The sequence below is a fragment of the Aegilops tauschii genome, chromosome 7, assembly GCF_002575655.3.
Source record: "Aegilops tauschii subsp. strangulata cultivar AL8/78 chromosome 7, Aet v6.0, whole genome shotgun sequence".
NCBI lineage: Eukaryota > Viridiplantae > Streptophyta > Magnoliopsida > Poales > Poaceae > Aegilops > Aegilops tauschii.
The window spans coordinates 58,425,969-58,449,551 of NC_053041.3; the positions used below are offsets into that span (position 1 = coordinate 58,425,969).

At 44.5% G+C, this 23,583-nt stretch overlaps 1 long non-coding RNA gene across 5 annotated transcripts; it reads left to right on the forward strand.

Annotated features, from left to right (window-relative positions):
* Nucleotides 1-13,129: 13,129 nt before the first annotated feature.
* Nucleotides 13,130-21,542, forward strand: LOC109765962 (uncharacterized). Of its 5 annotated transcripts, XR_012189001.1 has the most exons (7): nt 13,130-13,490; nt 14,565-14,736; nt 15,182-15,382; nt 15,924-16,086; nt 16,861-16,960; nt 18,706-18,833; nt 20,528-21,542. It is a non-coding gene; the product is annotated as an uncharacterized lncRNA (long non-coding RNA). The 5 variants fall into 5 exon arrangements; XR_012189000.1 differs by lacking the exons at nt 18,706-18,833; nt 20,528-21,542 and adding an exon at nt 17,624-18,369 and having other exon boundaries at nt 13,137-13,490; XR_012189002.1 differs by lacking the exons at nt 18,706-18,833; nt 20,528-21,542 and having other exon boundaries at nt 13,137-13,490; nt 15,972-16,086; nt 16,861-17,174.
* Nucleotides 21,543-23,583: the final 2,041 nt, after the last annotated feature.

Sequence of the window (23,583 nt, forward strand, 5' to 3'; positions counted from 1 at the left end):
AAGCATAGCATAAAAGATCGTGTAGTTTCGTTTGCTAGAGCTTTTCCAATGTCAAGTATCTTTTCCTTAGACCATGAGATCGTGCAACTCCCGGATACCGTAGGAGTGCTTTGGGTGTGCCAAACGTCACAACGTAACTGGGTGACTATAAAGGTGCACTACGGGTATCTCCGAAAGTGTCTGTTGGGTTGGCACGGATCGAGACTGGGATTTGTCACTCCGTATGACGGAGAGGTATCTCTGGGCCCACTCGGTAATGCATCATCATAATGAGCTCAATGTGACTAAGGCGTTAGTCACGGGATCATGCATTGCGGTACGAGTAAAGAGACTTGCCGGTAACGAGATTGAACAAGGTATTGGGATACCGACGATCGAATCTCGCGCAAGTAACATACCGATTGACAAAGGGAATTGTATACGGGATTGATTGAATCCTCGACACCGTGGTTCATCCGATGAGATCATCGTGGAACATGTGGGAGCCAACATGGGTATCCAGATCCCGCTGTTGGTTATTGACCGGAGAGGCGTCTCGGTCATGTCTGCATGTCTCCCGAACCCGTAGGGTCTACACACTTAAGGTTCGGTGACGCTAGGGTTGTAGAGATTTATGTATGCGGAAACCCGAAAGTTGTTCGGAGTCCCGGATGAGATCCCGGACGTCACGAGGAGTTCCGGAATGGTCCGGAGGTAAAGAATTATATATAGGAAGTCAAGTTTCGGCCACCGGGAAAGTTTCGGGGGTTACCGGTATTGTACCGGGACCACCGGAAGGGTCCCGGGGGTCCACCGGGTGGGGCCACCTATCCCGGAGGGCCCCGTGGGCTGAAGTGGGAAGGGAACCAGCCCCTAGTGGGCTGGGCGCCCCCCATGGGCCTCCCCCCATGCGCCTAGGGTTGGGAACCCTAGGGTGGGGGGGCTTCCCACTTGCCTTGGGGGGCAAGTCACCCCCCCTGGCCGCCGCCCCCCACCCTAGATGGGTTTGGCCGGCGCCCCCCCTCCCAAGGGGGCCTATATAAAGGGGGGAGGGAGGGCAGCAATACTACTGCCTTGGGCGCCTCCCTCCTCCCCTGCAACACCTCTCTCTCTCGTATATGCTCGGCGAAGCCCTGCCGGCATCCCGCTACATCCACCACCACGCCGTCGTGCTGCTGGATCTCCATCAACCTCTCCTTCCCCCTTGCTGGATCAAGAAGGAGGAGACGTCGCTGCGCCGTACGTGTGTTGAACGCGGAGGTGCCGTCCGTTCGACACTCGGTCATCGGTGATTTGGATCACGGCGAGTACGACTCCGTCATCCACGTTCATTGGAATGCTTCCGCTCGCGATCTACAAGGGTATGTAGATGCACTCCTTTCCCCTCGTTGCTAGTATACTCCATAGATGCATCTTGGTGAGCGTAGGAAAATTTTAAAATTATGCTACGATTCCCAACAGTTCCTTGGTATGTGACTCCTCCATTGGTCCAATTAGTTTTTGTTCTAGTGCTCTATTCATTGCAAATTTGTGCTGCCTAGGTGACCATGTTCTTGAGCTTGCATGTCAAATTTATATGGTTCCAAGTAGTTCTAATGCATGATATAGGCTCTAGGCACTTGTAGAAGTAGTTGCTATCAATTTTATTGAGCTTGGTTCACTTTTGTTTGAAGTTACTAAAAATTTCAGAATTTTTCAGAAAATAATGAAGAGATTTTTGAGGGGCTCATCGAGCCGAAGCTCGAAGGAAAAGCAGAATGAAGAAGCACAGAGGCCCAAATATAATTTGCCTCGCACCGCGGAGGTTCAGCCGTGTGAATGGCCTTCCAATGATTTCTTGAGAGAAGCCGGGATTTATGATGATTTCTATTCATTGGCTGAGAAAGCTGGCCTCACAGACTTCCTCCGCGACCAACGTCATCAGTATCTCTTACTCACCAATACTTTTGTGCAAAACTTCTACTATTATCCTAAGGAAACACCTCCTTCAGTAGAGTTTCATTTATATGATGTTGTTAAGAAGATGCCACTAGATGAATTTTGCAAAGTTTGCAAAATACCTTTTGAGGGTAGTTTAGATGAACCACATCGTAAAGATGTGGATGGGTTTATTGCCACCATTACTGTGGGGGAAACCAGGAAGGTTTCCGATGCAAGAATCACTAGCATACATTTTCCTGTTTTACGCTACTTTGCCATATTTGCTAGTCGTTGCTTGATTGGTCACGGAAACTGTCGAAACCTTAGTGTTCCTGATATTATCATCTTGTTCCATGGTTTATTCCACGATAAAACTGTTAGTATGGGCAGAATTATTGCTAAACGGTTAAGTTTGAACCGTACAAAGGGCCCCATCTTTGGAGGTATTTATGCTTCACGCCTTGCTGCACATTATAACATACCTATTAGGCACTATGAAAAAGAAGAAAAATTGCTGCCCAATGCTTATTTGGATTATAAGAGTATGGTAGCGCATGAATTTATTGTTAAGAATAAGGAAGGGGAGCTTAAATACAAATTGTTCTTTGATAAACATCACCCTGAGACTATTACCTTCCCTGCTCCCTCCTTGTTTAATTTATCTACAGGTCCGTATCTCGTTCCGTGGGCGGCCATTCACGCCTACCGGAACCCTACACCAGCCACTGAGCCGGAACCACAATTTGAGCCTCCACGACAGTCTGATTACTTTTGGGATCCGGAGATGACTGCCAGCCAGTGGCAATCAGAGTCTTCATCTCAGTACGACCCCGGCTACAACTACGGATATCCGCCAGGCCATCCGTGGCAATGAACCAACTTAGGCCAAAAGCCTAAGCTTTGGGGAGTACGTATTTCCCACCGACATTACATTCATGTTCACACACTCATTGCTAGATGTCGGTGCTCATACTTTTTCACTGTAATATCCATGCTAGTTTATTTTCCTTTTCTTGCTTTCTTCTTGTGTGTTTGATAAACTTTAAGAAAAACCAAAAAAATAGCAGTAACCTTTAGTTAGTTTACTTTTCTTGCTGTAGTAGTAATAATTAGAAAGAAAACCCAAAAAGATTTCCCGTTCTTCTTTTGCTTGTTGGGAGCTTTCCCGTGTAAATAGTTTTATTTCTTTTCTTTTCTTTGGGGGTCGATAGGAGAAGACCATGATTAAATTGTTGAAGTGACTCTTATATGCATTATTGTTGATTTAACCAAGAGCCCATATTTCCCTGTCTTCTCCTATTTATTGAATGCTCGCAGATTCCATCTTAGTCCAATGCACGTGCACTCTTATTATATTCACTTCGTTCTGTCGTGCAAGCGAAAGGCAATTATGACGATATATGATGGACTGACTGAGATGAGAAAAGCTGGTATGAACTCGACCTCTCTTGTTTTTGTAAATATGATTAGTTCATCGTTCCTGATTCAGCTTATTATGAATAAACATGTTTACAATGACAATTAGAGATCATAGTTGCTCGTGCCATGCTTGATTAGCTATGAGTTATAATGGTTTACCTTGCGTGCCAACATGCTATTAAAATAGTTGTGATGTGGTATAGTGAGGTGGTATCCTCCTTTGAATGATTTAAGTGACTCGACTTGGCACATGTTCACACATGTAGTTGAAACAAATCAACATAGCCTTCACGATATTTATGTTCATGGTGGATTATATCCTACTCATGCTTGTACTCAATGTTTATTAATTTTAATGCATGTTCATGACTGTTGTCGCTCTCTAGTTGGTCGCTTCCCAGTCTTTTGCTAGCCTTCACTTGTACTAAGCGGGAATACTGCTTGTGCATCCAATCCTTTAAACCCCAAAGTTATCCCATATGAGTCCACTATACCTTCCTATATGCGGTATCTACCTGCCGTTCCAAGTAAATTTGTATGTGCCAAACTCTAAACCTTCAAATGAATTCTGTTTTGTATGCTCGAAAGCTCATGTATCAAGTAGGGCTGTCCGTATCTTCCATGCTAGGCAGGTTATTCTCAAGAGGAGTGGACTCCGCTCCTCACTCACGAGAAAATGGCTGGTCACCGGGATGCCCAGTCCCATGCTTTATGCAAACTAAATCAAAATAATTGCAAACAAAACTCCCCCTGGGACTGTTGCTTGTTGGAGGCACTCGTTGTTTCGAGCAAGCCATGGATTGATGCTTGTTGGTGGAGGGGGAGTATAAACTTTACCATTCTGTTTGGGAACCGCCTATAATGTGTGTAGCATGGAAGATATCGCCATCTCTTGGTTGTTATGTTGACAATGAAAGTATGCCGCTCAAAATATTATTTATCTCTATCTCAAAACCGAGCTCTGGCACCTCTACAAATCCCTGCTTCCCTCTGCGAAGGGCCTATCTATTTACTTTTATGTTGAGTCATCACCCTCTTATTAAAAAGCACTAGCTGGAGAGCGCAGCTGTCATTTGCATTCATTACTATTAATTTATATTGGGTATGACTATGACTGGATCTCTTTTACCATGAATTACAATGTCTAGTCAGTCCTTGATCTTTAAAGGTACTCTGCATTTATGTTTTGCGGTCTCAGAAAGGGCTAGCGAGATACCATCTTGTTATATCATATCATGATTGTTTTGAGAAAGTGTTGTCATCCGAGATTTATTATTATGGCTCGCTAGTTGATTATGCCATTGATATGAGTAAACATGAGACCTAAGGGTTATTGTGAATGTGGTTAGTTATAATCTTTGCTGAAAACTTGAATGCTGGCTTTACATATTTACAACAACAAGAGCAAATAGAGTTTGTAAAAGTTTTTCTTTATCACTTTCAGTTTATCAACTGAATTGCTTGAGGACAAGCAAAGGTTTAAGCTTGGGGGAGTTGATACGTCTCTGTCGTATCTACTTTTCCAAACACTTTTGCCCTTGTTTTGGACTCTAACTTGCATGATTTGAATGGAACTAACCCGGACTGACGCTGTTTTCAGCAGACTTTCCATGGTGTTATTTATGTGCAGAAACAAAAGTTCTCGGAATGACCTCAAACTCCACGGAACATCTATTTGGAAAATAAGAAACATACTGGAAGAAAAATCCACGTCAGGGGGCCCACACCCTATCCATGAGGGTGGGGGCGCGCCTGCCCCCCTGGGCGCGCCCCCCTACCTCGTGGGGCCCCCTGACGCTCCACCGACCTCAACTCCAACTCCATATATTCACTTTCGGGGAGAAAGAAATCAGGGAGAAGGATTCATCATGTTTTACGATACGGAACCGCCGCCAAGCCCTAAAACCTCTCGGGAGGGCTGATCTGGAGTCCATTCGGGGCTCCGGAGAGGGGGATTCGTCGCTGTCGTCATCATCAACCATCCTCCATCACCAATTTCATGATGCTCACCGCCGTGCGTGAGTAATTCCATCGTAGGCTTGCTGGACGGTGATGGGTTGGATGAGATCTATCATGTAATCGAGTTAGTTTTGTTAGGGTTTGATCCCTAGTATCCACTATGTTCTGAGATTGATGTTGCTATGACTTTGCTATACTTAATGCTTGTCACTAGGGCCCGAGTGCCATGATTTCAGATCTGAACCTATTATGTTTCCATGAATATATGTGAGTGTTCTTGATCCTATCTTGCAAGTCTATAGTCACCTACTATGTGTTATGATCTGGCAACCCCGAAGTGACAATAATCGGGACCACTCCCGGTGATGACCATAGTTTGAGGAGTTCATGTATTCACTATGTGCTAATGCTTTGTTCCGGTACTCTATTAAAAGGAGGCCTTAATATCCCTTAGTTTCCAATAGGACCCCGCTGCCACGGGAGGGTAGGACAAAACATGTCATGCAAGTTCTTTTCCATAAGGACGTATGACTATATTCAGAATACATGCCTACATTACATTAATGAATTTGAGCTAGTTCTGTGTCACCCTATGTTATGATTGTTACATGATGAACCGCATCCGGCATAATTCTCCATCACCGATCCAATGCCTACGAGCTTTTCACATATTGTTCTTCGCTTATTTACCTTTTCGTTGCTACTGTTACAATCACTACAATACACCAAAAATATTACTTTTGCTACCGTTACTTTTGTTACCGTTACCACTACTATCATACTACTTTGCTACTAAATACTTTGCTGCAGATAGTAAGTTATCCAGGTGTGGTTGAATTGACAACTCAACTGCTAATACTTGAGAATATTCTTTGGCTCCCCTTGTGTCGAATCAATAAATTTGGGTTAAATACTCTACCCTCGAAAACTGTTGCGATCCCCTATACTTGTGGGTTATCATGTACGAGTAGTTATGTATTTCATCTCTCTCTCTCGTTCTTGATTTGGCACGATCTTGATGTACCACGAGCTTTGCTATTATAGTTGGATCTTATGATGTTTCTCCCCCTCTACTCTCTAGTAATGGATTGAGTTTTCCCTTTGAAGTTATCTTATCAGATTGAGTCTTTAAGTATTTGAGAACACCTGATGTATGTCTTGCATGTGCTTTTCTGTGGTGATAATTTGATATTCACGTGATCTACTTGATGTATGTTTTGGTGATCAACTTGCGGGTTCAGTGACCTTGTGAACTTATGCATAGGGGTTGGCACACGTTTTCGTCTTGACTCTCCGGTAGAAACTCTGGGGCACTCTTTGAAGTTCTTTGTGTTGGTTGAATAGATGAATCTGAGATTGTGTGATGCATATCGTATAATCATACCCACGAATACTTGAGGTGACATTGGAGTGTCTAGGTGACATTAGGATTTTGGTTGATTTGTGTCTTAAGGTGTTATTCTAGTACGAACTCTAGGATAGATCGAACGGAAAGAATAGCTTCGTGTTATTTTACTACGGACCCTTGAATAGATCGATCAGAAAGGATAACTTTGAGGTGGTTTCGTACCCTACAATAATCTCTTCGTTTGTTCTCCGCTATTAGTGACTTTGGAGTGACTCTTTGTTACATGTTGAGGGATAGTTATATGATCCAATTATTTTATTATTGTTGAGAGAACTTGCACTAGTGAAAGTATGAACCCTATGCCTTGTTTCCTAGCATTGCAATACTGTTTACGCTCACTTTTACAAGTTTCTACCTTGCTGTTTATATATTTTCAGATTACAAAAACCTATATCTACCATCCATATTGCACTTGTATCACCATCTCTTCGCCGAACTAGTGCACCTATACAATTTACCATTGTATTGGGTGTGTTGGGGACACAAGAGACTCTTTGTTATTTGGTTGCAGGGTTGTTTGAGAGAGACCATCTTCATCCTACGCCTCCCACGGATTGATAAACCTTAGGTCATACACTTGAGGGAAATTTGCTACTGTCCTACAAACCTCTGCACTTGGAGGCCCAACAACGTCTACAAGAAGAAGGTTGCGTAGTAGACATCACAACCCGGCAACGACATTGATGTGTACCTAAGGCCATTAGTTGAAGAACTCTTACAGCTGTTGAATGGAAAAGGTGTACGTGCGTGGGATGAGCACAGACAGGAAGAATTTGACCTAAAGGCGTTGCTGTTCGTGACCATCAATGATTGGCCTGCTCTCAGTAACCTTTTAGGACAGACAAACAAGGGATACCACGCATGCACGCACTGTTTGGATGATACCGACATTATATATTTGAATAATTGTAAGAAGAATGTGTACTTGGGACATCGTCGATTTCTTCCGAGCAGGCATCCCGTAAGAAAGAAAGGCAAACATTTCAAAGGTGAGGCGGATCACCGGACGAAGCCTCGCCACCGTACTGGTGCTGATGTACATGATATGGTCAAGGATTTGAAGGTAATCTTTGGAAAGGGTCCTGGCGGACAACCTGTTCCGAATGACGCTGACGGATGCGCACCCATGTGGAAGAAGAAATCTATATTTGGAACTGCCCTATTGGAAAGACCTAGAGGTCTGCTCTGCAATCGACGTGATGCACGTGATGAAGAATCTTTGCGTGACCCTGCTTGGCTTCTTTGGTGTGTATGGGAAGAAAAACTATACACCAGAGGCACGGGAGGACCAGCAACATATGCACGGAAAAGACGGCATACATAAGGGTCATGCCAGCTACGCTCTTACCAAAGAAGAGAAGGAAATCTTCTTTGAATGCCTACTCAGTATGAAGGTACCATCTGGCTTCTCGTCGAATATAAAGGGAATAATAAATATGATAGAGAAAAATTTCCAGAACCTAAAGTCTCATGACTGCCACGTGATTATGACACAACTGCTTCTGGTTGCATTGAGAGGGCTTCTATCGGAAAACGTTCGATTAGCCATTGTGAAGCTATGTGCATTCCTCAATGCAATCCCTCGGAAGGTAATCGATCCAGAAATCATACCAAGATTAGAGAATAATTTGGTGCAATGTCTTGTCAGTTTCGAGTTGGTGTTCCCACCATCCTTCTTCAACATCATGAGGCATGTCCTAGTTCACCTATGCGAAGATATTAACGTTTTGGGTCCTGTATTTCTACACAATATGTTACCCTCTGAGAGGTTCATGGGAGTGTTAAAGAAATATGTTCATAACCGTGCTAGGCCAGAAGGAAGCATCTCCAAGGGCCATGAAAATGAGGAGATCATTGAGTTTTGTATTGACTTTATTCCTGACCTTAAGCCGATTGGTGTTCCTGAATCGCGGCATAAGGGAAGACTAGGTGGAAAAGGCACGCTAGGAGCGGATCAAATAATATGTATGGATGGGCATTCTCTCACTCAAGCACACTACACAGTTCTATAGAATTCCGCCTTGGTGGCTCCGTATATGGAGCAACACAAGAATTTTCTATGCTCCAAACACCCGGAGCAGTCTGACGACTGGATTACACGTGAACAAACGGGGACTTTCGCCAGTCGGTTGCAGACACGTGCCATGCATGACGCCGCCATTGAAGATGACATGTACTTGCTTCCCCAGTTACCATCTTTGAATATAATGACTTTCAAAGGGTACGAGATAAATGGGGATACATTTTACACGATCGCCCAAGATAAGAAGAGCACCATAAACAGTGGTGTCCGCTTTGATGCAGCAACCAAGATGGGAAAGGACACATATTATGGTTACATAGAGGACATATGGGAACTTGACTATGGACGTGGTTTGAAGGTCCCTTTGTTTCGGTGCAAATGGGTCAATATGACACGAGGCGGGGTAATAGAAGACCCACAGTACGGAATGACAACAGTGGATCTCAACAATCGTGCGTACGCAAACGAACCATTCGTCCTAGCCAATGATGTGGCGCATGTTTTCTATGTGAAGGACATGTCTACCAAGCCGAGAAAAAGAAAAGATAAGGAAGCGAATACATCATACAATGAGCCAAAGCGCCACATAGTTCTTTCAGGGAAAAGAAACATCGTGGGAGTGGATGACAAGACAGACATATCAGAAGATTATGAAAAGTTTGATGAAATTTCTCCATTCAGAGTGAATATTGATCTAAGCATCCAGTTAAATGATGAAGATTGTCATGGTTACGGCGCAAAGGGCCACACGCGAAGAAAAAGTTTCACACCTAAAAATCCCACTCTGGGATGTGATCGGCTTCACTGTCATCACTTTCTTCTCTAGTGAGTTTCCGGACTTGTATATGTTTGTAATAGTTAGGGTGCTTATGTGTTTTGGCACTTGAAACGTGTACTTTTGTGCTTCGGACAAACGTGTACCTTTCTGACATCATTTGCTATTTTCATGCATTTATTGATTTTTTTTGAGCTAAATGACCCTGAAATTGTAAAGCACTATAAATGAGCTCTGAAAAGGTTGAAAGTTGGCATGGTATCATCATTTCATCCACATAGCATGTGCAAAAAAATAGAGATGGTTACGGCAAAAACTGGATGCACTTCGTGTACAAAATGGACAATCTCTTTCGAAATATTAGGGTTTCGGACGAAAACTCATGTGTTACAAAGGCATTTTATTTTTTTAAACTTATTTCAACTCCAGACTTTTTGTGCGTTCAGTATGCACCATTCAAAGCCATGTCATCAATTTTCAACCCTTTCTGATATCATTTGCTATTTTTCATGTATTTACTGATTTTTTGAGCTAAATGACCCTGAAATTAAAAAGCACTACAAATGAACTCTGAAAAGGTTGAAAGTTGGCATGGTACCATTATTTCACCCACATAGCATGTGCAAAAAAGTTGAGAGGGTTACGGCAAAAACTGGATGCACTTCGTGTACAAAATGGACGATCTCTTCCGAAGTATCAGGGTGTCGGACGAAAACTCATCTGTTACAAATGTATTTCATTTTTTAAATAACCTAAGTATTACCAAATTGAATATAATGGTTAAACTACTGGCACTAAGAGAAAGTTTGTAATTTTCTGTACCTAGAGCAAAAATATTCACAAAGAAACTCTAAATACAGCAAAAAACAACTCAGAAATAAATAAAAGAAATTAAATAAAGCAGAAAGGAGAAAAAACTAAATAAAAAAAGCCCGCCTACTGGGCCACAGCGGCCTGCATATGACTAGAAACCCAACCTGTAGCTGGGCCAGGATGCAGGCCCGTAAGCCCAGTAGGCCCCATAGGGCAGAGAAGGAGAGGTAGGCCCAGAAGGCCTGCATCCGAGAGGAGCTCAATGCAGTGCCCGCACCGGGGCTTATAAACTGGTCTTGGCGCTCCTTAACTAGCGTGGTGGGACTAAACTTGCCGCACACCACCCAGTACTAAAGGGGGTCACTTCCCGCCGCTTGGCCTGGCCAAATTTGACCTTTAGTACCGGTTGGTGGCTCCAACCGGTACTAAAGGTCCGTCCTATATATATAGCACTTATGAAAATTTCAGTTTCATCTTACTTCTTCTCTCTGCTTCGACATCGCCGCCGGCCCGTCCCGTGCCGTCGCCCGTCGCCGTCCCCGTCGCCACCCCCGCCGCGCGCCGTCGCCGTCGCCGTCCCCGTCCCCGTCGACGCCCCAGCCCGTCGTTGCCGTCCCCTTCGTCGCCGTCTCGCCGCCGCCCCGTACGTTGCCGCCCCGTCGCCGCCTCCCGTCGCCTCGCCGCACCCCGGCCCGTCGCCCCGCTGTGAGAACTCCGGCCGCCATGACCGGCCGCCCCCAAGCCCGCACACACACACATTTAGATGTTTTTCTATTTTTAGTTTTTAGTTTTTAGTTTTTTCTGTTTTCTATACAAAGGTTTTAGATGAATTAATTAGAGCAACTCCAACGGGGAGACCCAAACGGACACCAATTTTGTCCGCATTTTGTCCGTTTGGGTCGCCCGTCCGCATGTCCGCGTCCGCTTTTTCGTTTGGGTCGGCTGATGCGCCCAACAGGAGGCAGACGCATTTTTTGCATGTCTGCGTCGGTATTCAATCGAACACCTGGTGGGCGTGCTCCCGCGCCACCTCGCCCCGCCCGCGTGTCCGCGAGCTTCCCTCCGCCGCCTCGCCCGCGAGCTCCGCCTCCTCGCACGCGAGCTCCCGGCCGCCGCTCGCCGCGCAAGCCCCACCCTCCGCCCCGCAGCTCACTCTGTCCCCGCGCCCGCATGTGCTCCATGTTGCACGCTCCGGGTCGCGCCCACCTGTGCTCCGAGTGCCGCGTGCGGCTGGCCGCGGCTAGCTAGCTAGCTAGCAGCCGGGCGCGGCAGCACCAGCATGCATGCAGGGCCAGCGGCGGCTAGCTAGCTAGCTAGCACGCGCGCGGCAACAGCACCAGCACGCACGCTCGCGGCCAGCTGCGGCTGCTTGTGGCTCGTCGTCGGTCAGGACTCAGGAGTGCAGGGGCGGCAGCGTGGGTGTGGCGAGTGCCGGCCAGTCGCGGCGGGGCCGGGCACGGCCGGGGCAAGGCGAGTCGAGGATGGGCGCGGCCGGTCGCAGCCGAGCACGGCGAGGCGAGGCCACGGCGAGTTGAGGACGGGCACGGGTGTGCGCGGTAGGGCGCTGCGAGGCGACGCTAGGCGCGACCGGACGCAGCAGCGGGGCGCGGCTGGGAGCGGCGAGGCGAGGCCATGGCGAGTCAACGCCGGGCGCAGCAGGGCGAAGCCGCGGCGAGGAGTGGGGTCGACGAAGATGCCACGGGAGGAGGCTGGCGAGGCGCTCGCGGTGTGGCATGGATGAGGAGGGAGAAAAAAGATGAGAGAGATGGGTGTGATGGATGGGTGGTTGGATGACATGTGGGCCACGCGGCACATGCAGTGGGCAGAAGCGGACGAGGAGAGCGGAGAAAACGTCCGCTTTGTGTCCGCCGGCGACCCAAATGCAACCCAAATTTGATACGGAAATGGGTCCGCGCGGACACAAAGCGGACGCAAAATGGAAATGGGTCTCTGCGTTGGGCAGTCCTTTTTGTCCGCGCCGACCCAAACGGACACATGCGGACGAAATGGGTCGCCCCTTTGGAATTGCTCTTAATTAGATTAGATTAGGAATACGCCAGTGCGTTGCATCAGAAGAAACAAACCATTACATGCACCGTGAGGCTTTCACTCTCTTATTGTATGCATATGTAATACCCCCTCCGTCCCACAATATCAAACGTGGGATGGAGATAGTAATTATTAGGGCTAGTAATAACGATGGTAGCAACCCTACAACAATCATCGTTTTGCTACAAATAATTCTTGTTCATTATGTATATGGAACTGAATGAATGCTACAGTACTATTAAACCCATTAACAGTCGCTACGAGGGCGCACGAAGGGCTATGCCATGTGGACATGAAGGAATGGCGATGGCAGTGTTCTGTCTTTTCGTTCCGTTTGCCGTTGCCCCCACCACTCGTCGTTTCCTTCGACCAGAAGGAAGAGAGGTCCCAGATGCGGCCGCCCTTCTCCCCACGCACGCTTCTTCTTTCTTTCTCTCCCAGACCCACTCGTGGCGCCCATTAACAATCGCTACAAGGGCGCACGAAGGGCTATGCCATGTGGACATGAAGGAATGGCGATGGCAGTGTTCTGTCTTTTCGTTCCGTTTGCCGTTGCCCCCACCACTCGTCGTTTCCTTCGACCAGAAGGAAGAGAGGTCCCAGATGCGGCCGCCCTTCTCCCCACGCACGCTTCTTCTTTCTTTCTCTCCCAGACCCACTCGTGGCGCCCATTAACAATCGCTACAAGGGCGCACGAAGGGCTATGCCACGTGAACATGAAGGAACGGTGATGGCACTGTTCTGTCTTTTCGTTCCGTTTGTCGTTGCCCCCACCACTCGTCGTTTCTTTCGACCAAAAGGAAGAGAGGTCCCAGATGCGGCCGCCCTTCTCCCCACGCACATTTCTTCTTTCTTTCTCTCCCAGACCCATTCGCGGCGGAGGCTGGAGGCAGAAAGGTGGGCGCCGCCGCCGCAGAAGAGGGCCAGCGCGCCCGCACCGCTGGTCAAGTTGCGTCTGGAGGCGATGAGGGGGAGCAACCGCGCCCGGAGGAGGTCGTCCCCGGAGCAGCACGCTGCTGACGACTATGATGCTGCCTGGATGCTGGACGAGGACGACTCCCTCAAGCTCGTCGCCTCCCAGTTTCACGCGCTGGTGCGCTGCCAAGCCCGAGCCCGAGACAGGAGACGGGCGCACTTTCTCATGTGTATGCCGCCATCTCTCACCCCCCCCCCCCCCCCCCCCCCCCCCCACACACACACACACACACACACACGCGCACACAAAGTACTCATCTCAGTTCGCCTACAAGGTGTTCGCTGAAAGTTCAACCAAGGCTGTAGGGAAATATTACTCTTTTAAATGTTTATGATGTCTACTTACCAACTACAAGAAGTGCTGAATGTTGTAGCTGTCAAACCATGACAACTAGGCTACAGACTTTAGAATCTGACATCATGGTGTTTAATTCATCTTTATCCATGATTGAATCCAATAATCGAAAGAGAGATATAGAGTTAATTTCCTGGTTGTGTTTCTCATGGTTCCATCCAATAGATGCATACTAGTGGAATCAGCTCCATTTGTTTACCAGGAGTCCACACTGGTCAATTTAAGAGTCGTGTTTCATGTTTGCTGCATATTTCTGGTTCAAGGAATGGGATCGTACTTAGGAGAACAGGACTGGGGCCTAAGACTCCCACAGAAGCTATTAGAACCTTTTTCGAAATGACCATCAACAACAAAGCATGGCTTATCGCCCCAGGACCTGGTCTTTGATCAGGTCGGCCATCCTTACGGAAACAAATCATTTCCTTACTCTGATACCTTGTAAATTTAAACCTAGTCTTGCAAGTAGAAGGGAAATAACTTCTGAATTTTACATTGAACAGTCCAATTGTATCAACATGACCACCAACTATGTAGTTTCCGCATACTATGTCGACCACGTGTATGTGTCAGCTATAGTCTCATGTTAAATTGCAAGTTTATACTTTCATCATTACGGAGGTGTTGTTGCTGATTCGTTTTATCTCTTGAACGATTGAACAACTATTTACTTCTTTACAGTCACACATATCCAACTGGAGTGCTATGGCAGTATTATTAGCCAGGCATGAGGCCTTTTGTCTTCTTAAAAAATATTTGTTTGGAATGATCGACATGTCGCGCCACCGCTGCACTAAGACCCCCTCAACAGCAATCAATCCCGTGTTTGCCCGTATCGATTGTCAGATTCATGCTCCTAGAGGATGTGAATGACAGTGACATACCGATGCAGGCAGTAGTAGCGACGACGGCCAGTGAGCAGCAACCTAAGGTGCCGGCGTTAAGCGCGGATGGCCAGATCTGTGCGCGGAGGGCATGGCCGATGCTGGGAGGGAGGTCTTGCCGCCGCCCTCCAAGCAGTCGGTAGGCGCAATGGATCCTAAAGCTCCTGAATGGATCAAAAGGTATGTCGATTTGCAGTGTTACATGCTCTGAAAATTGTGACTGAAAACTGGACTTATTAGTGTAGGCATAAACATTGCAGACACTGATAAGAAAAGATATGTTAAACAAGTACTGCGATTTGAGATCTAGATGTTTCTGCAGTTAGTTTTATGATTTGCAATTATAGCTGATACTACTAAATGGCTCAGATGTACTTGCATCTTTAAAAATCAGTGATTTAATTAACATTCTGCCAATTGACACATGAAGCAGAGTATAAAAAGTTATAGCCTGTTACAGATAAACCAAAGGAATTCGCATGTATGCATGTGTTCCTGATTATGTAGGGTACATTCAGTTGGGATATGTGGTCAAAGATCAGGACACTAATATCCGTGTAGGTTACATTTATAGTTGCTTAATTCATGGTGTGCTCGTCTCATCATTTTCATTCTGTGCGTGCAGGGGTCAGGATTGGGGTGGAAGCCCCTGTTAGGACACCTTCTCCCAGTCAAGCACGAGCCGGTGGCGGTGACGCTGCATATGTTATCCAGGATCCTGCTCAGGGGTTGTACCATTGGCGACGAGATCCAGAAGATGGCCACGGCGGCAGTGGTGGCGGCGGTTGCCCCGGGTGGTGATGTAGAGGGGAGGAACCAGTAGCAGGTGAGGATACTATGCAATTTCGCTATGAATCATTGTTGATTATTTGTCGTACTTCTTGTGTTCTGAAGATTTGATTCCACTCGTCTTGATACCCAAAAAGAGTTTGTTTCATGAATGATACTGAAATTAAAGGTTCGGCTTATATTTGGGGAGCAGACTCTTTTTGAAAATTGACATCTGAATGTAAATAAATGCCCATGGTATGTTCTAATTCCTATCATCCACTGTTGCAAATTTCTACTAACTCAACACATCAGTTTCTTATCTTTTTTCTGGTTCACCTTCACTCATCCTGACATCCATCACGATAAAATATTTTACATACAATTGCCTTTACATTGTTAGCCTGCTTTTTTGTTTGTTTAACAAGCTTGAAATATATTCTACAATGCTGATAGTGATGGAGGGGTTTGGTTGAGGTGTACTGATGTAGAACCCCCCCCCCCCCCCCCCCCCCCCCCAAGTTTTCAAGTATTTTAGTTTCCTGTTTTTTGCAATGTAGAATGTCTCGTGATACATTTTCTTCTGCAATCTTATTTAGGTGAGCACGAAGATCTCTGAAAGTTTTTCTTCGGAATATAATAACCAGGTTGCGTTTGTTTCGTGCACATACATAAATGGATCGCTCTTCTTCTTGGAGCCCCAGGTTGTGGCAAAACCCCCTATTGCTAGCACTTGCAGGAAAGCTCAACCAAAACCAAGAGGTATTTTTCTTTTTCTTCACTTCAACCAAGTCAGTCATGTACAATGAGCAGCACTCAAACCACAAAATGATATGCGTCTCATTCATTTTTCCAAATGTTCAATTTATGACCTGACATTCTAAATAAAACATAGCCCATAGCCAACCATGCATAATTTCTCCCGACAGATGTACATATGTATGCCCACAAGGCCACAAGACACAAGTGTGTGTTGTAAGGTAACATCAGAAATTGAGTAGAATGGGATCAAGATGGAGTGGTTCGTTTCCGAAAGATACCACTCCTTTAATTTTCTGCTGGACAAACGGATAACATGCTCCAGTCCAATTCGCGATTGGCCTTGATGCATCTCTAAAGAATCTAATCATTCTGTTCTTGCTAGCTTGTGCCATGCATGTCAATGAGTTCTGATGTTTTTTGTACTCTAGCATGTCATGTGCGTGTTGGTCTGGACTGCTATGAGATGGGCCAGTGGCAGGGTAACTAGAATGGGAATTTTTGCCCGTACAGTTTTTTATAGGATTATCCTTACTATAGGTTTGAGTAAAACAACTCAATTTCATGTTTATACTCGGTAGAAATTAAATATGAGATGTGCTTTCGAATCTGCAATGTTTTCAAAACCTGTAGGTTTAGTTTTCCGAGCTTATCCAGACTGTATGTTTGAATAAAGCAGTTGAGGTCTATATTTATAAGTGCTCAGGTTCATGTTTATGTCTGATGCTAGAACAAACGTTATAGCTTCTTTTTCTTAATTTTTATGAGTTTTTTTAGATCATGGATGTTGTGGTGGCAGCGGCTACTCCTGGTGCGTGCTGATCAGGACACAGCCCAACATGGACGTGTAAAACACATGCAATCAGATTATCTCCAGGTAACTCATTAGGATGTTTGTGATCTCTTTTCAACTACAACAAATGCAATGGTGTACTGTGTAAGATGATTCACGATGATGCACAGTGGTTGATATATACTAGGATATTGTAAAAAAGACAATTATGTGAAAGGCCCGAGCTTGAGATTGATTGTAATAGATTGTACCTTCTTATGGGAAATACTTCTTATATTCAAAAATTTAATTTTCAGCATTTGCTTGATTGTCTAAATCCAGAGCCTCTATTGCCTCTTCTGCAATCTATTGGGAACATATCTATATTTATCTATTTACATCAAGTTAAAGTTTCGGTTTCTGTTCGTACATATACTTGATAAGAAGCTGAATGTGTACTTCGTATTGTGCTTTCTTTTTGGTTCTATAGGGCTTTGGATTGGGCATTTTTAACAAGTAGATAACCCACTGCTGTTCCCCTAGGTTTAATCTACTTTTAGCTCTATAATGGATTTGGCTTGCCTTGTTGTCATTCATTCAAAAAATTCTAAGCAGTACATCCATATGTGCTATTAGTTAACCTGACACCTGTATTCTAATGAAGTTTGGCATAGACTCTTTGAGATAACAACAACTGGGACATTACAAACTATTAATAGTATTATTAGTTCCTACTGATTGTGGGTAAGCTCATCCATTTTATTGAAGGCTAGCCATGTGTCAAACAAAATGCAAAAAAGAAATTGAAATGGGCGCCACCTACCTGGCACCGCAGAGCTTCCGCTCAGGTGTCGCACCGAGGGTGAGCCTGCATCCCCGTCGTCGACCTTGCGCACAGGGAAGGTCGCCGCTGCTGGCCGAGGTCGCTCAGGTCGAGAGCGCACCCACCGGCCTGAAGCTCATCTAGGAGCCCTGAACTCAAGGTCAGCGGCAGAGATGGGCGTCCCTACCAGTGGCTCTTCAAGAGAGAGGAGTGAGAACATGATGGAGGCGGGGTGTTCGATCTGTGGTCCACTTCGATGCGGGACGTGGAGGCGCGATCCGACAAAGCCTCCTTACGCTCCGACAAAGCAGATTTTGTTTTTTCTACCATTAAACCTGCAAAGAAAAGAAATCTTCTCTGGAGCAATTAGTATTCTCTATTTTTCTAACGAGTGTATGTGAACTCATTCAGACAGTAGAGGAACAGTTATCACTATCTTTGTGTTTTAGTAAGTATTCGCTCCGTTCCAAAATAGACCCAACTTTGTACTAACTTCAGTACAAAGTTGAGTCATCTATTTTGGAACGGAGGGAGTATATGTGGATGCACATCAAGTGTTCTCTGTTTTTAATGGGTTATATGTTGATGCATAGAAAATGTATATGAGGATTTCCATTCCGGTATACATGGGTAGTACATGGAGCCTTATTTAGTTTGTCCGAACAGTAATACTTATTCACAGATTTTGTTAGCTTGCTTCAAAATTTATTAATCCGGTTATGGTGTGGTTGCCTATTACTCAAGATGATTTCATATTAGCTTCAGAGGACATGTATGTTGCTGCGTATCCTTTGCCTACTGAGCACACACAAAGAAATGTTTCTATCGATATCATTAGCTGAAACATATTCCATTTTTGATCAATCGGTGGATCTGACTAATATAGATATATTGTAAGAGATATTATTCACATGCCATTTTCTTATTTCGAGTAAGCTTGAAACTGATAGTCTCAGTTGGTTTGTGTATTGACTTTCTTCAGAACCTGAATCTAGAGAAACTGAGTAGAGGGTCGCCTTTTGTGTAGGAATTTGCAGCAGGTCTGATCCCTTGCGCGTGCTCCTCCGCTTCTCCTCACCCTCTCGACCCTCCCCCTGCTCATCGCCATCCATTTTATTCTGAGCGTAGATGGCGGGCAAAACACCTAAGCTCCAGGTGAGCTCCTACTCCACCATGTAGGTGTCGCAAATTGTATGATGTTTCCGTTATTAAGTTTTGCAATCTAATGCTGTGCTCTACTGTTTTTATTTTTAATCTCAACGTTTCGAATTTTATCGGTCAGAGGTTACTTGAATGATTCATGGGAATTGAAATGTGGGGGGTCTCAAAGAATTTTTATATAGAAAAATCCAAATATCAATGTTTTCTAATCTCACTCGATGGTTGAGGTCTCATAGAGAACATCATCGGTATAATGATGTTGAGAGCAACCTGCCAACATCATTGTCTCCAGAAGATTGAGAACCGACAGAATTCTATTTGTATTTACACTGACATTCTCTCTCCTTGACTAACTGAACATTGAATTACTGTGGTACATGCATCCTACTTCATATGAGCAGCGCTCATGTTTCGAAAAAATAAACAGTGAGAGTTTACTATTAAAGTAGATGCCTTGTTTCTCCAGGAATGAGCTTGAAAAACACATGAGCTACTGTGACTAGGTGGACACTTGATTAGGTGTATGTGTTAGTTTTATGTTCTGTAACATGTTAGGCGTAGGCAGTATTTTTGGACTGAGACTTGCTCTTGTTTGTTTCAGATATTCAGTCTAAGATCTAAATTTCACCAACATGTCTTTTGTTTACGTTTCCTGATGTGTTTTAGATGAACCGAATCACTTGTGTTTATATGGATACACTAGTAGAAAACAGGGCTTTGGTCACAGGGCAATGCTCACATTAGTCCCGGTTCAGTCATGAACCGGGATTAATGTGAGCATTGGTCCCGGTTCGTGCGGCTAAGGCATTAGTCCCGGTTCACCTGGGCCCTTTAGTCCCGGTTGGTGCCACGAACCGGGACTAAAGGGTGCGATGCCCTTTAGTCCCGGTTGGTGCCGCCAACCGGTACTAATGGCTTTGAGGCATTAGTACCGGTTCCTGGCACGAACCAGTACTAAAGGTCCCATTTTCAAACTCTACCCCCCCCCCCCCCCCCCCCCCGCCCCGTGGACCGCCTTTTCAGTTTTAGAAAAAACAAAAGAAAATGATGGAAGTGTCAAAAAAATAAAATAAAATAAGTTTCCCATGTGATGTGTGGTCTAGTTGTTGGGAAAATTTACAAATATGAATTTCGACTTTATTTGCAAAATCTCTCTGAAATTTGTAAAATGGGCATAACTTTTGCATACGAACTCGGATTAAAAAGTTTTTTATATGAAAAATCATCTACTCGAAAAGTTACATCCGAATTTAACTGGGCAACTCTGTTAAACATTTTCAAAATCCTCAAAAACCTAACAGAAAAAAAGTTACGGGGCTTTTAAGATCTAGAATGGAAAAAAATCGAAAAAATTTCAAACTTACTAGTGGCCCACCATTTGCTAGGTGCGCCACTAGTAACAGAAAAAAAATTAAGTTTCAATATTTTTTTTGAAAAAATGTGGTCAAACAATGGTCAAACTAATTATTCTAGAATATTAGTGTTACTAAATAATTATTTCAGTTTTTTTGAATTTTGGTCAAATCTGGTCAAACTGTGGTCAAACTAATTATTCAAGAAATATTAGTGTTACTAAATAATTATTGTTTTTTAAAACAATAGTTTCAAACTCAAACAATGAAATGTGTCACTTCATGTTCAAGCTAAATTCCTGAGGGTTAATAGGATTGACATCTTACTATTGTCAGGAAAACAACAAGTGCAGACTTGGAAACGAGGGAGGACAGAACCCGGAAGTTAAGCGTGCTCAGGCTGGAGTAGTGAGAGGATGGGTGATCGTCCGGGAAGTTAGATGATTTGGAATGATGAGGGGTGATTAGAGATTAGAGGATAAATTGAGCAGTGATGAGGGGTGGTGATTAGAGATTAGAGGTTAAAATAATTCAAAAATTTGAAAATCAAAAAAAAATTCAAAAAAGAAAAATCATAAAATTTCCTTTAGTCCCAGTTGGTGTTACCAACCGGGACTAAAGGTGGAGCTCCACGTGGCCGCGGCCTTTAGTCCCGGTTCGTATTAGTAACGACCCTTTAGTCCCGGTTCAAAAACCGGGACTAAAGGCCCTTACCAACCGGGACAAAAGCCCCTTTTTCTACTAGTGATACTAGCTACTTTTACTTCAGCACATAAAGAACGAAATCTGTATGAGTATTTTTTAAAGCATTTCTACATAAGCAAAACATATCAAGGGGCAGTATGCTGGAATAAAATCGTATATCTGGTTCATGTTTACCCTTGTCTTTACAAATATGATTGGGACTAGCAAATTCAGATATACAAATTTGTTTCCCATAGCAAGGATGAAAAGCACTCCATACACACCCACAAGGATGATGATCCATCTTTTTCTAGGATGGTGGGACTTGAGGTCAAACGGCACGTTTACATTCAACTTCGCTTGTTGATATTTCTGGCATATACTTGATGGAATATACATAAATATGTATTCTTTCGTATAGGTATGCACCAGAATCAAGGATCAGCTACTTGATGAAATATACAGGAGACTCTCCTACTCAACATTACGTTAAAAAAAAGAATCAAGGATCAGTTCAATGAGAATTGGAATGATGAAAACACTTGTTTGAGCACATGTGATCCTCATAATAGCATATTTGTAATAAATCACTGTAGACAAGTCACTTTTTTTTTGATAATTCTATAGTCAAATCACTGACTGTCGTGTATAAGTGCCATTAAGGATCTACCTAGACCCGCGGAGGTGCATAAGCTAGATAAGTGCGCACATGAACGCTCAGGAGGCGTGCCAATGGCACGCGCCAGCCACTAGTGTAGATCAAGTGTAAATCTATATAAGCTGGTGTAGTACTTCATATTCTTCTTCCTCATAGATTGTGATTTGTGAAATACTCTTGTACTACATCGTCTTGTTGCACCATTTTGTGTCGTCGTCAAGTCCTAATCAGAAGCAATGTTGAGCTAATAAGAACTCCATCGAATGTAATGGCAATCAAGTTGGCGTTGCATTGGTGCCTACTGATTAGTCCCACATACAGTTGCCGTGTTCTCTCAAATATGCAAGAATAAGAGAACATGTGCTATCACTAATTTACTACTCGAGAACTGTGATACAATTATGGTAAGTGCATGGCCTAACCAACTGTTCTCATGGTGTTTATAATCCATCTTAAACTAATTGCTTTGCCCCGAAGTGGCGGAGAGCATGGAAGTTGAGTATCCTCCTAATTGGCCGGTCTTAATAATGGAAGATGACTCCTGCCTAATTCCCCTAGTTTCATCCAAGCCTCCAAGGCACGCCTAAGCTGTAGAAAGTAATTGCCTTTAGGCCTCCCAATGTTAGGAGTTTCTTCCGGTAGTACATTCATTTTGCGAAATATATGGATCTATCTTTTCTAATGAAAGAATCTAATTGGATATGCAAATGCAGAGAGTACTTCAGTAAAACAAGACTGCAGTATTGTACATATATAGTAGGCCAAAATTAGAAGGAAAAGGAAGACATCCTTCAATTTATGTAAACTAAGAAAAGAAGATTCACACGGCATGCTAGCACCTGGTTAATCTCACGCGCAAGCCAATAAATAAATCAGTAAAAAGACACAAATCAAATTGAGAAAAACTGAACCGGCATTGCTGCTGCTTCCTCTGGCCGGTGATCCATCGGCTGCTGCTCGAAGCGCGCGTACGCGGACCTGCAATAACTCTTCTCCGGGCAGCCTCCACGCAGTACGTCTCCGATGCACACAATGAGGCAGCTGTGAAAGTGCGTTATATCGACTAGAGGGGGGGGGGGGTTGAATAGGCAATTTTTATAAATTCTTCACTGAGGAATTTGTGCGTGAGGAAATTTCTTAGCGAAGAACTACTTGCAGCGGAATAAGTACTCAAAAGTATGCATAGCAGAACACAAGCATAGTCATTATGATAAAATGAAAACAAGCACAGAGTACAGAAAGCGTAAACACAGGATAACACAGGATGAAGACAAACAGACTGAGAAAATTGAACTGAGAAAATTGAGAAAGTCTTCAGTCAAAGTCTTCAAACACAGATATGAACAATTGCACAACACAGGAATGAGGAAATGAAAGAGTTGAGGAAATAGAACCAGTTGGCTTGGTGAAGACAATGATTTGGTAGACCAGTTCCAACAGCTGTCTCAGTTGTACGTCTGGTTGGAGCGGCTAGGTATTTAAACCTGAGGACACCCAGTCCCGGACACACAGTACTCACCGTATTCTCCTTGAACTAAGGTCACACAGACCTCGTCCAATCACTCGTGGTAAGTCTTCAGGTGACTTCCGAACCTTCACAAACTCGGTCACTCGGCGATCCGCAATTTCCTCTTGGATGCTCTAGACCATGACGCCTAACCATCTGAAAGAAGCACAGTCTTCAACGGTAACAAGCGTCGGATCCACGCAGGATCAATCTCTTCAATGATGCTCAATCACTTTGGGTTTGTAGGTGTTTGGGTTTGGGGTTTTTCCTCACTTGACAATTTTCGCTCAAAGTCCTCGGAGGATGGGATGCTCTCAAATGACAAGTGTCAGTTTCTCTCGGAGCAGCCAACCAGCTAGTGGTTGTAGGGGGCGGCTATTTATAGCCTAGGGAGCAGCCCGTATGATAAGACATAAATGCCCTTCAATGATATGACCGTTAGGTGGGTAGATATTTTGGGACAGCTGGCGCATATCACAGCAACGGTCAGAAATTTGAGGTTCAAATTCCTCAGGGCTATCATGTTCCTCACTGTGTAGGCAA